Source organism: Taurulus bubalis (genome assembly GCF_910589615.1).
Source record: "Taurulus bubalis genome assembly, chromosome: 2".
NCBI classification, from domain to species: domain Eukaryota; kingdom Metazoa; phylum Chordata; class Actinopteri; order Perciformes; family Cottidae; genus Taurulus; species Taurulus bubalis.
Genome location: NC_136590.1, coordinates 30,530,513 through 30,545,060, shown reverse-complemented (window position 1 = coordinate 30,545,060; position 14,548 = coordinate 30,530,513).

The window sequence follows — 14,548 nt, the reverse complement described above, 5'->3', positions numbered from 1 at the left end:
TAGGGGGTACAGTGTACACTAGAATGTACGGGAAAAGACGCCCGCAGGGGGGGCAGAACGTTAACAGGCTAAACTCTGAAGCAGAGGCACTCCCTTCCAGCCTTTTCGCCTTTAAGGTGGCCCGGGATGGCATTAAGTACTTGACGATTGAGGTCACGCGCACCTTCCATTCTACTTTTAAAAATGACTATATTACCCTTTTGTATGAATGCAAACAGGATATGACTCGCTGGGCCTCGTTACCATTATCCCTAGTGTTATCCCCATAGTGTCGTGTTAAAATGATAGTATTAGCCAAATGTATATATCTCTTTCAAAATATTCCTATCCTGATTTAAAAAAATCTTTTCTTTTTTCTTTTTTTTTTTAATCTTGATAAAAATATAACTTCTCTGATATGGGGGACCAAACCTAGTCGGATCAGTAAGACCCAACTGCAAAGACCAAAGCGTGCAGGAGGCTTAGCCTTACGCAATTTTCTCTTTTATTATTGGGCATGCAATATCCAAAAGCTGCTTCACTGGTTTGAAGACAGGCCAATTTTAGGAAAGGCAGACTGGGTACAAATAGAATTCTCCTCCTGCCGGCACCACCTCGGCTCAGTGGTCTGTGCAGCCCTGCCCCTTCTTAGCAATAGCTTGAGTACAAACATAATAGTAAATCACACAATAAGAATATGGGCTCAGTTTAGGAGACATTTTGGGCTTCAAAGAGCCTCGATCCGCTACCCCATCAAATATAATCAGATGTTTATTCCCACCTGTACAGATAACGCATTTACTCTGTGGTTTGATAAAGGTTTGATCAGGTCAATCCATAATTTATACATGAAAGACACTTTTGCTTCATTCTCCCAAATAACACAAAACTATGATCTTGCAAAGAACATTTTTTTCCGCTACTTGCAGATCTCTATTTTAGACTTCATCTACATCCGCTAAACACAACTTAATACATCTAAAAGTGGTCCACAGGGCTCATTACACTAATGCTAGATTGGCAAAAATGTACCCTAATTCTAATCCGTTATGTCCTTGATGTAAAGGCCAGTCAGCAGACCTGTTACACATGTTTTGGCTATGCCCAAAACTCTCCACCTTTTGGATAAGTATTTTTAAAGCTTATAGTGAGATGTTTGCAATTCAATTTGACCCAGACTCAATTTGCGCACTCTTTGGCTTAACACCAGAGGAACTCCGTGCCCGTTTACCAAATAAAGCCAATGTGGTCATAGCCTTCACAACACTCCTTGCTCAACCCTTGATCCTTCTGAGATGGAAGCAACGTGCTCCTCCATCGTTCTCCCACTGGGTCAAAGATGTCATGTATTTCTTGACACTTGAAAAAATTAAATATACTCTCAGAGCTTCCTCCCAAACCTTTGGTAAAGTATGGAGACCTTTTCTAGACTACTACGACTCCTTACCAGAACCTCTCGACAAAGACTAATGTGGATCCCCTATCCGGCCTATAGCAACAGTGAGCAGCCCACCATTCCCTTTTTTAATTTAATTTTAATTTATTTTAATTCTGTTTTCTTGTTTTCTTAAGCTATTCACCATTTTATTTCTTACATGTCACTTCTCACTTTATTATTTGATGATCGATTAATGCAATTATTTTGATATTATGTCTACAGCTCCGTCACCTGAATGTACCTGAATGTATACATTTCATAGCCTGTAACCCTACAGTGGGTGGGTGGTGTGTTGTGGGTAGGGTCGGGAATGAGGTTTTCAATTTCAATCTGTAATTGTCCTCAGAAATGTGTGAAGCCTCTTCCCTGGTGGGATAAAAACTGAAAATCAATCAAACATATTTACAAAAAAATAAAAGAAACCTGGTTCATGTGCCAGGTATATATATACCTGACTTGGTGATGCGATTGTATGTCTGTATGTTTGTATATAGGGGGGTGGATTCTCAGACTGCCAAGGAGCTTCGACAGCCAAAGAGGTGCCCATAGGGTGAAATCATGCAGTGAGAGGGTGATAAGGTCAGAGTAGCAAAAAAAGGACGAATACAATGTCATGCCACGTCATCTGAAAAGTGAGCTCTCGATCAATACATAATACAGAGGACATCTATCAAATGACGGATCTCTGTGCACAAGAAATCAGACACACTCGCCATGGCGCATACACTCATATTCAAAAGAACACATGCAGTGATACATAATCTCTTTTAACCTCAATTAGTTGTTTTTGGGGGCACTAAGGTGCATGGCACAAATACCTGAATGCAATTAATGACTAATAATGTGCAGCATAGGGAGCGAGCTAGGTGGAAGTGAGTGCCCGAATAATAAAGACAAACTCACCTTTGGAAAGGTCATAGCAGAAATATATCTGAAGATGAAATAATAACAGGTCCATAGCTTATTTCAAATTGTAAAAAGTGTGTAGAATGTGGAATAAAACATATACAGTGTGAGCACACAACTAGAATATAGAAGGCTGACATACAATACAAAGTTACACATAATTATCCTGTGTATCATGTTATTTGTACATTATACATGGATTACTATAGATGTGTTTACAAACAATTACATGTTCATATTAGCGAAACAAATAATTAACATAAGCATCTATAATCGAGAGGACTACAAGAGAAAAATGTCTAAAAACGTCCACGCCTGTCCCTGTCAGGGATCTGACTGATGAGTAAGGACGACTTGGTGGCCTAAAAACTACACCAAATAAGGGTAGCTGTGCAGCGGATGTTACCATTGTGATTCCTTCCAGTTAACAGTGAGTCACCACCACAAGGAGAGATGGAAAAGCCGGAGTTCAGCTGTGCAGAGACGGCTCGCTAACCTATTAATTTTGTTTTGTGAGCCCCCGGATATAACGAAAAAGCACTCGGTGTCTTTTGGGTGTTTCTAAACTGACAGTAACATCACAAACTAATTATATACAGTATATATATATATATATATATATATATATATATATATATATATATATATATTTGATGACAAACAGCCATGGTAAGTGATAGTATGAGCTCGCAAAGACAGAATTAATATCTCAGGATAGTTCACTTTTATTATACGATTAAGAAGATTCAACTCAAAAAAACAACAACTGTGCTCATGCCAACAAAGTAGGTCTTCCTCCTACATGGAGCCTATGAATAGATCAGAGACAGCACCTTCCCTGAGGTGGATTGTAAACTTAGGCATTGCTTTTTCATTCAAACACACAGAAAATAGCAGTACTTCTCTCCTTTGGAGCACCAATAATTTGTTTTTATTATAGAGAGTATTATAAGAGTAAATACATTTTAGGTAGATGTTCACATATCCTGTCTGGCTGTACATGAGATGAGAAGTTTTTTAAATACTTAAAGTCGTATTAATCGAAAATCGATTTAAGGATTTAACAGGCCGTGAAAAGACAGAGATTCCCTGACAGAGATTGCCACTGCCGTTCCAACTTTTTGTGACTTTACCAGAGCTATTATATCTGCTCTTTTCTTGTGATTTAAACCTCGACATTGACTGATGTCACCTGCTCCAACTATGGCAGACAGCCTGGGGAGAGAGCCTGCCAACCTACACAGGTATTTCTCCAACCAGAAGTTTTGCTTCTACTTTGTAGGGACTGTTCTATCAGGACAACTACATTATTCTGTTCTTGAAAGAACATGTATTACTCAAGTCTTGTACTGTGGCTGTAGTCCCTGAATGCTTCAAGTGTCACTGAATGTCTTCAAGTGTCAAAGAAAGCTTGTGGCGACTGATTGCCAAAAGCCTCTAGAGTAAATGTAAACAGACAGTAAGGTGGCTCAATTGTCCAGAAAGCTTAATTAATGCATGTAGCATTCAATTATATTTAACTGCATCTGCAGTTAATGCATCCTCAAGGTCAGAGAGCCACTGATGAGACATGAATCATCTGCTTCCCTTGGTAACCACAGCTGAGCAGCAGAACTGAAAAGGTCCCAGAAAGGCGTCTGAGATTTCATCATTGTGACTTATATTCCTGCCAAAATAGTCCTGAAAAGCAACCACCTTCAGCAACACACTCCAAAAAGTCTGAATGGTACAATTAAAGTGTCACCATAACACATCACATTTCCATATAGTGCAGACTCAGAGATATCCATGCCCTTATTGGCTTGTCAGATGCCTGTCGATCACAACATCCAAAAGACAAATGCAAATTAGACTATGAGAAGTGTGAAATAGACATAATATCAACAGTCTGCACAGACACAAATAGATCAAGTCAAAGCACCATTATGCAAAATAGGGTTGCACATTATAAGTTAGTATTTTGTGTTCAGTTTAATGTTCAAATTGTTCAATAAATGAATATTGGACAGTATTTTCTTTTCATTGTTTTTCAGTTCATCGAGCAATTATAGCAGTATGCGTATCATTATCGCCATATTCCACAACGTACTGCATACTGTATATTTTCCTCAAATTGCATAAGTCTTTTTATAAACTGCAAATATCCAGAAATATGCAAGTCTGTGACACTGAACTGAACCTTGTAAATGTGGTTTCCCATATAAGCAGGGAGGAGCCACAACAATTATAATGCATATGTTATGTGGGAGTTGTGTGTTGCACATGCGTCTTGAAGACTGCACTGACCTTTTCCACTGAGGTTTTGAAACCTTGTTACTAGGGTCTTGCAGCTAACTAGTTCACCTCTACGAGATAGAGGTCATGCTGGGAATGCAGTCCCTGATGACACATCCATATCCCCTTGAGCAGCAATCAATCATATCTAGGCAATCATATTTATAGCCATGGCCACTTGAAAGCAACTTAGGTGTGCTGAAAGGTCATTTGAGGCGTTTGGACAGTGAAAAATCAACACATTAGTATACAGCCTAAGGTCTGACCTCTCCATCTGATAGAGATGCTGTTTTAATTAATTAGTGTTCAACTCAGTTGATGAATGGACATCTGACAGAACAGACTCTATTAATCCCCCCTGGTATTTGGAAACAGGTTGCAAACATTGAAATAATTTTTTAAGCAAGCGAACAGTTGCTTTGTCACGCAAACAGCATTAAGGAGCAACATTATTATTCAGTCGTATTTCTGGCCATGTGGCAAACCTAAGTCCAGTATTAACACTATTTTCAACACTATCTTAATGATGGAGTTTGATTTTTTTTCCTTCTGGATCTCTTTATTTGTCCACCTTTTAATTTGTGCTCTACATGCTGTATTTGTACTATAAGTTGTTGCTTTCTTTGAAAAAACTAAACTACGGAAAAATTTGAATATTCAGTCTAATGAATGTGTGACAAAAATACCAAAGGCTAAAGGCAGGTTGTTTCTTGACTTTTGAAATGCCACTGCAGTCAAGTCATAAGTCTTTGTTGATTCATATTTGTTTAAACTTCTTTGAAAGGGTGATAGTCCTATTAAGCCCTTAATGGCACCACCTGATACAACTGAGAGCACACACCAAGGCAGTTTGCCACTGGTTTTACATTGCTGTGTTACTAAAGAAAAACAGCAATTTTGCTATGTGAATAAGATTCTTTTGTGTGTGACATGATCCTCTTGTCCCGATTTAGATTCTGAACAAAATCCTGAGCTGGTAACTCGCACATACAGAAGTGTTTATTTTCCCAAGGAACATGTTGCTCATCTCAGCGCACAACACTCCTTTTCCTACACCATGCAGAATTTAGTTTCTCTGCTCTACCACTCCCCAGAGGGTCTTTCATAATGTACAGATTACTTTGAGGTCGCTAGGTTGCTGGGTTGAAGCTGATGGTAAGTGACTGTGTTATTTTTAAAGTCAACGCCATTTTTTTTTAGCTTGTGATGCATTTGACCAAAAGAAAAAAGCTGTATGTGTTTATATGAGACTATCCAAGCGGCTGCAGTTTTTGAAAATGATTTTTTTTATAGCTATGTAGTAATTCCATTTGGGATGGGCACAACATTATACTTAAGAAACCACAATGATTTTATTCAATGATTCTCTATCTGCGACTTTATTTTTTTGGAGGGGAACATCTGGAAGGCCTAAGTGCCTGGAACCCAGTGTGATAACTTCCCCATCCGACCTTAGCACTAGGCGATAATTTTAACTCGTCTGTCAAGATGGCCACAGATGGCTTCCGTGTGTGTGTGTGTGTGTGTGTGTGTGTGTGTGTGTGTGTGCAACCTCTAATAGGTCAAGGAACCGGACATTTCCCTGGCTCTAGCCGTCCTTAGTTTGTCAAAAGTTGCACATTTTCTGGAGTCTTAATCGCCAAAAGACCTCCAAAAATACACCAGAGAATGAATAATTTAAGAAAGCAGTAGTAGAGAAAGTATAAGAGCAACAGGAAACTAAAATAGATGTGTGAAGTAAACAATTTCTCCAAACCTTGCATGAATGCTTGGTCGAATGAGCATGTGTCTTCATGTATGTATGTGTGTTGAGCTCATGCTGCCATGACAGCAGCAAGTGCTCCTCAGTTAGAGTCACTGTGGTCGTCGTTCTCCGACTCCATCACATCACCCTGCTACACTAAACTGTCCCCATACTCTGGTGGGAGAATGTTTATAACCCTATGTAAGGAGGATATTATTAATGGCCACCAAGAAATTATGAAATGAAAATTGTTAAACTCAGTATAGGTTTCCATAAAAGTGTTTCATTTGTCCATAAAATAATAATGATGAAGACATGAATCAAGTCATCTTTCAAAAATCAATACTGGTGTAAAAGTGAATTGCCGTTAACGCATTTATAACGCGTTAACGTGCCCAGCCCTAGTTTAAACCTAACCCTCACCGGATTGAGCTGGAACAGTTGGGACATTTTTGTTCTACTAGCCGAAGTGGATGACCAATATTACTGTGCGAGAAATGGAAAGAGACAAAGTTTGCCAGACGAGACATATGTCCGGCCCTCCTTCGAACTCTTGCTCGCTCAGCATGCATAGTAATTCGGTGGCAACAGAGCAGCCGGGCTTGTGCAAGCTGGCCTGCAGGAGGCACAGAAAATCTCAGACTACAGGAGGAGGTCAATACGGAGAGATATGAGTGAGGCCACGAGCAAATGACTGACGACAGATTAAGGATGGAGAGGCAAGTCTCGATTTTTTTTTTAAAGGCGGTGGACGTAAAACTTTATGGCAAAGATGTCAGTGGTCAAGACAGTGGAAGAAAGAGATATGAGTGGAAAAAAATATAAATGTATCATTGGGTTTAACTGAGTAGCTCGAGGTCTGAATAAACTAAAAACATTCATTTTTATTTTTCCGTTTTAGACACAGATGGAGCTCTTCCATTTCATTAATAAGAAAAAAACTCTCCCCTATTGTATCAAGTACAACACTGAGCAACTGCGCTAGTTCTGGGACAGCCCAAAACCAATTTACAAGTATTATCATATTCTAAATGCAAATATTATGGTGATTATCCAACTAAACCCATGTGCCAACTAACCGGCTAAAAAAGGGTGTCTGAAACACGTCTCATCGCCAAACTTTACGTGAAATGTCTGTATCACTTTATCATTATTTTATTGAATTATTGTTCTTTATATTTATCGTATTTAATTCTTGTAAATTTTTTCCTCTTACATATTTGTAATGTATGCATTGTATCTGTCAACAAAGTATTACAAAATTATGCTATGTTGTTCAAATTGTGATGTGCATTGTTCATTAGTTTTGTCGTAAAATTATATAGTTTATATAAACAGTTGCACCTTCAATTTGAAACCCTGAATAACATGCATCTCTTGCAATGGGTAATATGTATTGTTGTTGTTACTGTAAACACTGAATAAGAAACTAACTTAAAACATTTCTTGTAGAAATTGCAGATGTGGCTCAAGAGACAAATGTCACAAACAACTATCTTCATAATGAAGTTTTCGGCTATCTGTAATTTCACTGACCGCCAGGGAAATAAGGGAAAGCAAATGTAAGGAAAGTATAAATGTGTACAGTACGGCTGCTGTCAGCTTGCTGTACCACAACCGAGGCAGTTTACAACAACATTGTTCCAACATTATAAATACAAAGGGAAGAATGCAAACAACTGTAGCGAGGGGAATAGACAACCAGCAATTTCCAGAGCTGGAAAAAAATATAAAAATAGAGTCAGAGAGAAGGGGGGACAGACAGAAGCGAAGCAAAATAATGGGATTCCAGCGGCTCCCCAGATCAATTCCGCACCCACCCCCGATCACTCATGGCAATTATGCATAACACCATGAGAGATTCACTGTTAAGAAGAAAGAAACACACCCCACCTCCAAGTCACCTAATTGCAAAACTGCTTCCTTCATCTCTGCAGGTATGCAGGTGTCCCACTGTTAAATCTCTGCTTCAAAAATGAAGAGGGGTGCGTTCTTCATCTCACGTAGGGAATGAAGTGTCTGGCGCCATGAGGGTAAATATGTGTTGAAAAGGTGTGTGTGTGTGTGTGTGTGTGTGTGTGTGTGTGTGTGTGTGTGTGTGTGTGTGTGTGTGTGTGTGTGTGTGCGTGCGTCTGCATGAGTGTGTGTGTGTATGTGTGTGTGTGTTGAGTGTTGTCCTCCAGAGTGCTGTGTGTGACTGAAATATACAGTAATTTGAGAGGAGGGAAAATGTATCCTGGTCAGCGAAGACAGGAATTATCTTCTAACTCAGCACTGTTCTTTTCCAATAACGGATATGAGGGGAAGTGGCCATGAACTCTTGTTGTCCTGTCCATAATCACTTGGCGACAAACAATAAATGTCATTGTAAAATATATATATATATTTTTTTAAACCTGCATCAATCAAATTATTTGCTAATGCCGCTCCATGTTATCTGGATATGCAAGTAGCTATTCTTTGCTAACATATTAGCCATAAGTAGTTGCTAACTGTGCATCTGTCCGCTTGTTTTGTTGTTTTTCCTGCCCTCTAGTGGCAGGCTGCTTTAAATTTTTCCATTTTGTACATAAGTCCCAGATGACTAGCATTGTGTATCTTAAAAATGGTGGGTAAACTAAATATCAAATTCACAGAATTGTGTTCAGTGAGTTCTGTCTCTCTACGGAAATAGTAACTGAACTAGTGCAAAGCCTCTAATTAGCATTTGCTCTACATACGTTTTAAAACCCTCTTCTGCATTAAAACTGTATTAAAAAAGATTAAGAATATCTTAATCCATCCAAATATGTTTAGCACCCTGAGATGAATAAACCATGGAAAATGGAATATATTTTGTTTTCCAAAAAAGTTGTTTACGGATAAAAGTACCTGTGAATCAAACCTACTAATCTGCCTTTTAAGATCATTGTGTAGTTTGCATTCCATTTAATTTTCAACCATGCCAAAGTATTGTTTGAGGCTCCATTCATGCCATATAGCATACAGTTATATAGCGAAACAACAGTAAATCTTTAGAAATTTAAGATGACAAATGTGTAAAAATGTAGAGTGGAAGCTGTAGCTCAGACATGTTACTCAACTTGTTATCGGAAAACAAGTATGATTTTCTGTGGATCGACTGATCGAAAACCAATGCGGGAGAGAGTGCATTTTTTTAGTTTCTGGGAGCAAACACCCATACAAACCATATTCTCAATCACGACAGTTTTGAAGATTTTGTCACCGATAGAAAGATGTAGGATTTTCCAACAGACACCCAACCAACAACCGGCCATTGAACATAGTCATTCATGGTGATGAGACAGCACTGATGAAATATTGAGCAGACTTTGATTTGAGATTTGAGTTGGATTACACCTCTTACAATTGAAAGGTGCTTGTGGAACAGCTTTCTACACAGTGGTCCGGTTTAGAAGTAACTGTAGCAACATAAACAAGTGGCGTAGATGATGACGCAAGTGTACTCCGGACAACAACTATAATGTGAAGCTGAGTGGAGAGAGGTGGGCAATCGTGGTACAAATCAAATCATACCCCATGTGAAAATGCCTGATAGAGTCCGTCCCCTTTATTGGAACAGAAAGGACAAGATTCCGTATTATGTCGAACAGCTTGTCAGTGCAACAACTTCTTCCTGTCACATGAACGGATAACTGATTGTCAAAACAGGAACACCCTAATCGAGAGTGGCAGGGAAAGATTGCCACCGGATAAGAAAGTGCTGTGCCCTTCAGTAGAGAAGACTGGCAAGGTGCAGAGCAATAACACAGAGTGTGAAGGTGAATGGGACAGAGAGGGGAAGAATTAATGAGGTGTCTTGTGCAGAGCTACTGAGAGGAGTATTACACACCAACTGGCAGTGTGAGGGAACTGAAAACAGAATGAAAACAACCTAGTTAGTAGCGTAATGCCAGTATGCTGCAAGACAGTCATGTTTACCAAGTGAGTCAGTGGTCTCTTTACGCCAAAGAAGACCACAGGGGTGAGAGTTAGCAAAGAGCCAAAAGAAAGATCACAATGCTATTAGGGTTTTCTCTTATTATAGGGATCCCCCATGAGCCTCCTTGGGTCCAATTACAGAAGTCTGTTGGAGGCTTCTGAATATCAGAAGCCTCACAGGGGATAAGAAATGAGCAAGAGAGAGAGAGAGCGAGTACAAAAAGACACCTTTACCCTGTTGATTAATCAAGATGTCCCAATCCTCTAAGTGAATTGGCTCTAATGACCCACAGGCAGTTGAGGAAAAGTTATTGCTGTAGAGTGATTATTACTGCTCAACCACAGTCGGAGTCACCTCCGTGTAATGAGGAATCCCATTACAACGATCCAACGGGGTGGTAATGCTGCACTTGGCATAAAGTCCCAATTTGTACATATGAGAATTGTCCATTGAGGTTTAGAATTGCCGAGTCACAGAAATAAAAGTGAGGTCAGCTTTTTTTTTTTGCAAGACAGAGGCTGTGTTTGTGTGCATACGCTGATTATTATGCAATATGCTACTGTCATAAGTACTTCGATCATCAAATGTGTTTCAAATCCATTGCCGTGCGTCATTATATCTAGACGCTTGTTTAGTGAATAGCATTGACCATATTGCAAAATGAATGTGCATGCTGGGATTGGCTCCAGCCCTTCAAACCCTGAATAGGATAAGCGGGTGGATGGATGATGGATGGATGAACATTTTTATTCAATATGCCAGTGTTTCCAAAAATAGCAAAACGTGCTTTTCAAGCTCTCCAGACTGCAACCCATTTTGGATGGAGATGGGATTACTGTGTTTCCACTGAGAGTGGGAGGTTTGCGGTGAGCTGGAAATCGTTATTCCCCCTGTGGCGTTGCTGTATTTACTTTCTGGGAGAGCTGGAAAAAAAAAATTAAAAAAATGTAGGGTGGCATTTTTAATTGTTGAGTCACGAAATGTAACATGAGATACCCAGATGATGTTCACTCAAACTCAATGAAGCAAGAACAAGCTACACATCTAATGCCTTGAAAGTATATATAATAATGAAATATGTTATTATTTATAGAGGGCTTTTTAAAATTCTATTCCATTTCTGTTTCTATTCTGCTGCTCTTTTCTTCGTTTTATGTTTTGTCTTAAGCTTCAGTGGAAATGTTCCCATTTCAGTTATGTTTCCCTAGACCCAAAGATCACATCAGGATTTTACATCTGGAAGAGTACATAGAGAGTAGTAGTCTTAAGATACAGCTTTAATCTATTGGTTACATAGTCTATCCTGCCAAGTCTGTTTCATGCATCTTCAGTGAGGTTCAACCACAGTGGACATCACAGGAACAGTGGAGAGGAGAAGCACAGAGTAATAAGTCCAGACAAAACGTGTATTACATATGTTGCGTTTTTTGTAAACTCCCTCAGCTCCTGACACCTTAAATATGAGGACAATCACACTTTTCCAAAAGTGGATCGGACACTTTCTGCATTTACCCATTTAAACTTAAATAATATCCCGTTAGGAGCGTTATGAAACTTGTGCTGTGGTACAGTGGACAAGAAGAAAGTTTTGCTCCGCTGTACTCCCAGCCTCCCACAGACATTTAACTGGTGGAATGTATGAATGGAGAGAGAATTTAAACTTTCAAGTTGGGTTCAATCAATGAATTAGAAGTATTCAACTGTATCTTAGTGTATCTATGGTGTCAGGGGAGCCCCCATTGCATTGCGGTAAAGTAAGCACCACCAATTCTGATCATACTACGAATATGTACTGCGGGAATACTGAAAGAAATTGGGAAATGGACTGCTTTTATAGAGAGCGTTATAAGCACCAAGCCAGCACAAAGCCCCCCGCGCCTATTCTGGGACAACAGTTTTTGTTAACGTTTCCTTAATTATCTCCGCAACCACATGGTTGTTTAACTTCATTTATTAATTACTACAATACCGTGACCCTTGTGAGAAGAAGTAACCGTTAAGTTTAAGTATTTACGTAAACTCCGTGAACTTGCCGCCGCGACCATAAGGTTTCACTAAACCCTACATAAGTATCCCTTAAAACATCGGATTTCACTAACAGACACATCCCCGTAAGTGTACGGGCTTGTGGGAGTCTAACAAAGCAAGAAGCGGGAAGCTCCTAAACATTTCAATATCCAGTATGCCTGAATCAGACACTGTTTTGGCATAAAATAAGTATTTTTTTATCCATTTTTTAACCGAACGACAAAGTTTTTTGACTGAATATCCTTCCTAACATGCCAATGCTTTGTTTTATTGTGATTTGTGTTGCATTCTGATTCTTTAGGTCCTAACCTTTCCAAAAAGGTGCCTATTAGTATGTGGGCTGTTGTTAAGGCCCTGAACCATACAGTTTGAAAATCTTGGGGACCGCTCAAGGAGCCATTTTTGGGGAATCTGGCTCATATCATGCTGAATGTTCACAGATATGATCAAAGTATGGAATAAAAGTGATTTCTTTGAAAAAAAATAAAAATCGCAAAAGAATTCTGAAAAAAAAAGAAGGTAATTTATATAAAATAACACAAGTATTAGAACTCATTTGGGGTTCATACGACTACTTGAACACGGGGGAAAAGGACAGAGCCATCCATATAGAGGGCTTGGTGTTATGTACTTCATAATTTTCCATAAATTGAGGAACTTCCTACATGTCTATAATGCAAGCTGGTGTCCTGCAATCGCAGATACTGAAGGTTAGCTCATGAGCTGCTGTATTTAGTTTCTGTGTGGTGATCACCCATACATTTCACATTCCTGCCTTGTGCTCAGCACACTAGGTTATTTCTTAAATGATGCAGTCAGACATAATGCTTTTGAACCTCTCCGTCTTGCTGAATACTAGGGCAATAACAATAATGATACCATTGTGTTGTGCTGCTAAAGAGCCACTTGGCAGTCCAAAAGAAAAGAAAATGAGATGGAGGTTAAAGTTATTTTGCAATATTTGGTATGAATGTGCAAGTCTTGAGATGATTATGGCTATTGCGTGCTTTGAAAAAGAAATAAATACATTCTGTCAGTCTGTTAGTCTTGTACTGTTTTTGTGAGCAGCTTGGGACAAATTCATAATGGACTTGGCACATTTAAAAAGCAACAAGGGAGCTCACAATGCTGAATCCAGCATTGCTCCATGGAGGCGCTGTAGTCTGCCAGTCATGCATTGTTATACAGCGATATATTACACACTAACGCATGCTTACACACAGCACGGGGATGATGTGGCCAGCTATTGGGAAATTTGTTGGTCAAACAAATAAAGTTGGCTGCACTTGGAACCCATCCATCCATCCATTATCAGCCGCTTATCCGGGGTCGGGTCGCGGTGGCAGCAGGTTCAGCAGGCCGACCCAGGCTTCCCTCTCACCCGCAACACTTTCCAGCTCATTCTGGGGGATCCCGAGGCGTTCCAAGGCCAGCCGGGAGATAAAACCCCTAGAGAGATATAATCCCTTAGGGATATAATCCCTAATTGTCCTCGGTCTTCCCCGGGGTCTCCTACCAGTTGGGCGTGCCTGGAAAACCTCTAATGGGAGGCGTCCAGGAGGCATCCTGACTAGATGCCCGAACCACCTCAGCTGACTCCTTTCGACACGAAGGAGCAGCGACTCGACTCCAAGCTCCCCCCTGATGTTCGAGCTCCTTACCCTATCTCTAAGGGTGAGCCCGGCCACCCTGCGGAGGAAGCTCATTTCGGCCGCTTGTATCCGAGATCTCGTTCTTTCGGTCACGACCCAGAGTTCGTGACCATAGGTGAGGGTTGGAACATAGACCGACCAGTAAATGGAGAGCTTCGCCTTCCGGCTCAGCTCCCTCTTCACCAGGACGGACCGGTACAGCGCCTGTTTTACAGCTGCAGCCGCACCGATCCGTCTGTCGATCTCCCGCTCCACCTTACCATCACTCGTGAACAAGACCCCGAGATACTTGAACTCCTTCGCTTGGGGTAGGCAGTTTGTCCCCACCTGGAGGGAGCAATCCACCGGTTTCCGGCAGAGCACCATGGCCTCAGATTTGGAGGCGCTAACTCTCATCCCTGCCGCTTCACACTCGGCTGCAAAACGCCCCAGTGAATGCTGGAGGTCACAGTCCGAGGAGGCAAACAGGACCACATCATCCGCGAACAGCAGAGAGGCGATCCCGAGACTCCCGAACCGGATCCTCTCCGCCCCCTGGCTGCGCCTAGATATCCTGTCCATGAAGGTCACGAACAGGACCGGTG